The sequence below is a fragment of the Lonchura striata genome, chromosome 4A (genome assembly GCF_050655825.1).
Source record: "Lonchura striata isolate lonStrDom1 chromosome 4A, ASM5065582v1, whole genome shotgun sequence".
Lineage (NCBI taxonomy): Eukaryota > Metazoa > Chordata > Aves > Passeriformes > Estrildidae > Lonchura > Lonchura striata.
The window spans coordinates 13,542,734-13,549,855 of NC_140742.1; positions in this window are offsets into that span (position 1 = coordinate 13,542,734).

Consider the following 7,122-nt stretch of genomic DNA (forward strand, 5'->3'; position numbering starts at 1 on the left):
CTTCGTGGAGAGGGAGGCAAGCGCAGCAGCTCTGAGCAGAGCCTGGGCTAGCAGGTGGAGATGGCTGTGCTGTGCTCAGCCACGCTTGGGTGGATTCCACAAGGCTCTTCACTGAGTTTTCAGCCAGCCCTGTCTGTGTGTCTAAGGGCAGCACTCCTCGGTGTGCTGGGGGTGTGTGGCCAGGATTTGGCAGTGAGTGGGACGGGGATCACAGGTGTGGCAGGTCAGAAGCTGCCAGAAGCTTCCCCCGTGTCTGACAAAGCCAGTGAGAGCCCTCCAGGATAGGCCTGCCACTGGTGCCTAGAGCAAGCCCATCAGGAATGATAATAATGCTTCTCTGATAACATATTTAAGAAGGGAAACAAAAAAATACTCAGTGGGAGTATTTGTGGCCAGAGAAGAGAGAAGAGAATATGTGAGAGGAGCAGCCCTGCAGCCGGGTCGGTGCAGAAGGAGGGCAGGAGGTGCTCCAGGTGCCGGAGCAGAGGTTCCCCTGCAGCCCCTGGCAGCTGTGCCCCTGCAGCACACAGGGGTCCTGGGCAGCAGGGATGCAGCTGCAGCCCGGGAGGAGCCCACGTCGGAGCAGGGGATACCCAGAGGAACCTGTGACCCCCTGGGAGCACTGTGCTGGAGCAGGCTCATGGCAGGGATCTGGCCCCATGGAGAGAGGAGCTCAGGCTGGAGCATGTTTGTCAGCAGGAATTGTGACCCCACAGGGTCACATTCTGGAGCAGCCTGTGCCTGGGGGACCTTGTGCACCCCGTGTGAGGGACTCACACTGGAGAATTCTTGGAGTGCTGTCTCCCAGAGGAGGGAACCCATGCTGGAGCAGGGGAAGAAGTTCTCCTGATGGTGGACCAGCAGCAGAAACTTTAAGTGATGAACCAACTGTAACCCCCATTCCCTGCTCCTTGGCATCTTCAGGGGCAGGAAGTAAAGAACTGGGAATAAAGTTAAAGCCATGAAGGAAAAAGGAGGAAGGTGTTTTTAAGATATTTTTTTTTACTTTTCATTTTCCTGGTCTGATTTTGATTGGTAATACATTCAACTAATTTCCCTAAGTTGAGGCTGTGCAATCAGCAACAATACCACAGATGGAACTCATGAGCTTAGTCTACATTTTTAGTCAATCTAAACTAGGAATTTTTCAGTACAGTAGATTGATATTTCTAGAATACTCATCTGAGTGTATAACACAGAACATGGGCATGTTTTTCTAGCATCCACTGTAAATCCACTGGGTGACCATCAGGCCTTTGTTTTGCAGTGTGCAGGAACAGGAGGCTTCAGTCTGAAGCTGATACAGAGATTTGTGAAGGTTGATTACCGCCTCTCTTGAATATACTGAACTTTTAGCATAAATCAATCTGAAAACATTACATGACTCTTTCCAATCCATAGCAGAATTCCCAGTGATGTCGAGGAGCAGTAAGTCTGTATTTCAAAGGCTATATATGCCAGTACATTTATATGGCCTTAATGTTATTTGTATTGACCCTGGTGGGAACTGCTATGGAACTACTATATAAAATGTCATTCTTTTGACAGACTGTGATATTTAATTTCCTATTAGAAGCCTATATAACTTAAATTATTTGTATTTTCCCACCAAATTGTTATAGAAAACAATTATATATATATATATATATATACATAACTGCTATGTATATATATGCTATACAGAAAACAGATCTTATGCGTCGCAAGAGATGATGTGTGTGAATAAACAAGCAAAAAAAATACCCTGTAGTAGTAGTCTTTTAGTTATGCTTTTTTGTTGTAGTTGCTTTTGTTTGTTTGCTTTTGGTTTTGTGGGGTTTTTTTTTGGCTGACATAGCAGACATTTTTATCCCAGTTGCCAATGTTTTATTCTCTACTAGTTCCAAATGCAGTCTTTAGCATTTATAGATTTATATCCTGGGCACACTGTGCTTTCACCTTCTATTGTCCCCGTGTCTTTCGGCAATCGCATCCCACGAGCCCGCCTTGCCCGTCCCGCGCGGGGCGCGCCGGGGGCCACTGCAGTGCCGGGCTGCGGCCACGGGAGGGCGCCCCAGGACAGGCCGTGCGGCCGTGCGGGGCGCAGCGGGGCCGGTGCCGGAGCCGGTGCCGGTGTCACTGCCGGTACCGGTGTCCCTGCCGGTGCCGGTGTCGCTGCCGGTGTCCCTGCCGGTGCCGGTACCGGTGTCACTGCCGGTACCGGTGTCACTGCCGGTACCGGTGTCGCTGCCGGTGCCGGTGTCACTGCCGGTACCGGTGTCCCTGCCGGTGCCGGTGTCGCTGCCGGTGCCGGTGTCGCTGCCGGTGCCGGTGTCACTGCCGGTACCGGTGTCGCTGCTGCTGCCGGTGTCCCTGCCGGCGCCGGTGTCACTGCCGGTGCCGGTGCCGGAGCCGGTGCCGGTGTCACTGCCGGTACCGGTGTCCCTGCCGGTGCCGGTGTCGCTGCCGGTGTCCCTGCCGGTGCCGGTACCGGTGTCACTGCCGGTACCGGTGTCACTGCCGGTACCGGTGTCGCTGCCGGTGCCGGTGTCACTGCCGGTACCGGTGTCCCTGCCGGTGCCGGTGTCGCTGCCGGTGCCGGTGTCGCTGCCGGTGCCGGTGTCACTGCCGGTACCGGTGTCGCTGCTGCTGCCGGTGTCCCTGCCGGCGCCGGTGTCACTGCCGGTGCCGGTGCCGGAGCCGGTGCCGGTGTCACTGCCGGAGCCGGTGTCACTGCCGGTACCGGTGTCACTGCCGGTACCGGTGTCGCTGCCGGTGCCGGTGTCCCTGCCGGTGCCGGAGCCGGTGCCGGTGTCACTGCCGGTGCCGGTGTCACTGCCGGTGCCGGAGCCGGTGCCGGTGTCACTGCCGGTGCCGGTGTCCCTGCCGGTGCCGGAGCCGGTGCCGGTGTCACTGCCGGTGCCGGTGTCACTGCCGGTGCCGGAGCCGGTGCCGGTGTCACTGCCGGTGCCGGAGCCGGTGCCGGTGTCACTGCCGGTGCCGGTGTCCCTGCCGGTGCCGGAGCCGGTGCCGGTGTCACTGCCGGTGCCGGTGTCACTGCCAGTGCCGGTGTCGCTGCCGTTGCCGGTGTCACTGCCGGTGCCGGTGTCCCTGCCGTTGCCGGTGTCGCTGCCGGGTACCGGGGCCAGCGCCGGTGCCGGTTCGGGCTGCGGGCGCGCCCCGGTTCGTGGTGCTGTCCCTGCGCTCACTGCGCTGTGCGGACAGCACACTGCGCTGACTCCCTAAATCCTGCCTCGGGACTCACAGCGTCTCCAGGAGAAATGCTTAAAACAATTAAACACTAAGAGCCTGTTGTACCTTTTATTTTTGTTTTTGTTAATAGTAAATTTAAACACTTATAAAGGAATTTTTTTTATTATTATGCTGTGACCTAGAGTGTTCTTCCATTACAGGCACTCAGAAGACTATCAAGCACTTGTGCAGCACATGTGTCAAATCCTGAAGTTCCCTTATGAGTTCTTTAACTGGACGAAACCTATTTTACTTTAATGGCCCTGTTCCTTTCGTCTTAGAGTTCTTTTTAATTTTCACAGCCTTTCGAAGAAAATCATATGTACTGAAAGTGGAGAGCGAGGTTTTGCTCTCTTGGGTTACAATGAAAAGTCAACTAAATTTTCTCATTCAACAGGAAAAACTTTGGTGCTGTACTCTTTATACTTTGAAAGGCTCCACTTCAATAAAGTATCAGTTAACCAAATTAAATGAGATTTTCAGCAAAACCATCACGATATTAAAGGGAAAGTTGCCAAAGTAGAGTTTTGTCAGAACTCATTTGTCTTCCCACTTTATACATCTGCTTTTGTTAATATTATTGTCAAAACATCTAGTCCTATACTAGATGTTAGATTAACAATTTACACCTTTACAAAAGATTTGGCAGAACTCCAGTGTTTTGATGTCAGTTGTGATTATTGATTTGCATTTTGAAGAGGTGTGATTCACTGAATGTATCAGCTTTCCTTTTGCACATATAACATTTTTCAGAAGTGATTTCAGACAGAGAATGAAAACAAGACTAGTATATTTATTTCATGAGTGCTCTCTGAATCTTTTGGAATAATAAAAATTATTGAGCCTGGGAGCTAGTGAGTGAAAGACAGGGCTTCTCTTGCAGAGGTTTTTTCCTCTGCACCAGCTGCAGGGGCTGTTTTCGTGTTGGGTGCCTGAGAGTGTGGGCAGCTTGGCATCCCTTGGTCTGAAAAACAAAAGCTTGAAAGTCACCACTGGGAAGCACAGGTAATTTTCTCACTCCAGAGTCACCAGCTGCACCTCACCACCAATACTGAAGTCCTGTTGGTGCAGGGCTGTGCTGAGCAGAAGTGCCCCAGAGCTTTCCTACTGTTCCCATGAGGTCAAGGCTCCTCCTGTCATCTCCTGCTTCAGTCTGCAGCATCTGAGCTGCCCAGCTAAGAACAGAGTTGCACTGCATGACCTTCAGACATCCTTCCAATATAAATTATTCTGTGATTCTGTAATGGTGCAGTAATTCTGCATTTCAGGCATGTTCAGATATTCATGCTATTTGATGGAACAAGAAGTGATGTCCATGTCCAGTTTTCATTAAATATTAAAATGCCACATCTGTGGTTAAAATAAAGCTTAAGAGGCACTATTTTTCTTCTTAATTGACTCTTTCAGTGCCTTGTTGAAACTCATCTGCTGAGTACATTGCAGCAGATGTTTGAGTTGGAAACTATACCACAGGAATGGAGTGTGGACACAGATTCTGCCACACAGGATTTTATAGGGATGACAGGTGTTGCTGAAAAGTAGCTGATGAACATGGATGGATAAAATAACAGAAGACACAGTTAACCAACTACTGAGAAAAGCATCTCTGAACAAAGGAAAAATGTCTCTGATATGGCTGTCTAACATTGCCCAGGAAGAGACAAGCGTTATCAGTCAGAATCACAAGAGACCAATTGTTCTTATATGACATTATGATGATAGGCACCCTACTCCCTGAAGGAATTTGTCTTAATGAAATAGTGTGGCAGTTTCATGTAAAACTGCTTCCAAGTGGTATAAACACAAATTGTTGTACCAAAATTCATAAAAACAGAAAGCTTCCAATAGTAAACTGTAAAGTCTATCAAGGCCTTTAGTTATATCACTCATAAAAGGGAAGAAAATGAAGGTAGTCAAAGCTTTTGGCCCTCTGGAAACTCATTATGTGCTTTACAACAGCCTGAAGAAGAATAGCAGGATTCTGGTTACTTGAGGAGAGGAAATGAAACAATACTGCTCATCAGGTAGTTTCTCAACTATTTCTTATTGATTGGACAAAGAATAAATAAATCTCAGCCTCTGGGCTAAAGCATTAGGGAACATGTTACCAAAACAATAGTAAGAATTTTACAGACAAGACAGAAAGAACTCTGGATGATGCAATTGAGAGGAGGATGAAAGGCCACAGAGAATATATCACTGAAAGGGATGAAAACCTGATTCTGTAAATGAAAATAATTCCATACTGGTGGTCAAGCAGCTGTATAAGCCAACAGTCTGTTGATGGTGAAGGTGCATGGAGTGAAAAAGTCAAGATAGTCACTGAAAAGGGCAGTGGCAGAGAGTCTGTTTCCCCATTCTCCCTTCCCTATGTCTTGCAAGAGTGCATTTCTGCATTCTATTTGTGCTCCTGTGGTTGACAAAATTGTGCATCAGAACTGATCAAGAATTACCCGAGGAGAAAAGTGAGGGTCTATATTTAGATAAAAATTACATAGGAAGACAGAAAAGGAACCACAGGTGAGACCTCTCTTTTAAGTCTGTTTGCAGTTGAAATTAAGTAAACAGTGATCAGACTAACATCAATGGTCCTTCTAGCAGTGAAAGACATTTCCAGCTCTCTCAGAGCCTGAAGCACACTCTGTGCAAACCATTCAACCCTCTCAACAACTACACATCTTCTTTGGTTTCTGCAGACAGGAAGATGAGCCAGTGATTTTGATCAAAATTAGAAAGACACTAAGGAAAAAAAAGGTAGAAAAATATTCAAATTTTCTACATAAAATAACAGAACTTTGGCTGTTAGGTTTTAGGGGGATTTTTTGTTATCAGGATATGAATCTACATAGATGGAAGAAAATCAGGATGTTCTTCACTAGTTATTTGTAGGGAAATACATATGTTAATAAAAATCGGAGCTCCCTGAAAACTTTGGTCTGTGTCAAATTAACCACCATTAAGAATATATCCAAACTGATTACATTTACAACAATGTGTCTGTCAAAACATGAAGCCTTGGTTCCTAACCTGTATTCCTCATCTCCTGGTAAATGGGTGCATATCAGATGATAATATTAATAAAAGAATAACAGGTACTCATTTATAACTGTCCAGCTACTACTAAAAATAAAATTTTCCCAGGAAAGCATTTGCATTACAGTTGTTTGCTATCACCTAGAACTGTTTGCTTGACCGGCTATTCTTGTGCAAAGAGAAAGGAAAAAAAGCTTTTTCAGCTAGAAAACGGGATTAAATTTTCTTTTTGGTCAGTACTATAAAACAGAACAGCTTACATTAGTTCCCATTTTCCCTTATCAGACCATAGTTTCAGATACTCCACAGTGTAAAAACATCGGATTTCCTGAAAGCCTGTCATTAACAAGTGATTATTCAATTTATTGCTTTCTTTTTTCCCTAAAATACAGCATGAGCCTTTTAATCTTTCAGTCACATAAAACAGAATAATTATAACTTCTTTAGGAGCATTGCTGAAGGTATTTTGTCCTGTTTGATAGGCTAGGGAGGTTTGGGGATTTTTTTTTAGAAGTTAGATTTATTTATGGATTTTTGGTCACTTTCCACTGTGGGCTTTGATAATACAGGCTAAATACAAGAAGGTTTTATCCCTGCTAGAACTAAAAGTGTAAAACAGAATTTTTCTTTTTATTAGAGTTTGTCTCCTAAGCCAGAGGCTACAGTTATAACAATAATTGAGATAATTTTGTAAGCATTATCTGTAGGAAATGTAATAAAATAGCTACAAGAGGAAATGTGTTTGAATTATCTTGTTGAAAATATTATTCAATATGTTAGAGATTAGAAACAATAACATCATGTTTCCTGTGGTAAAAATGTGCTAATAAGGATTATTATATTAATAGCATTGTTGCA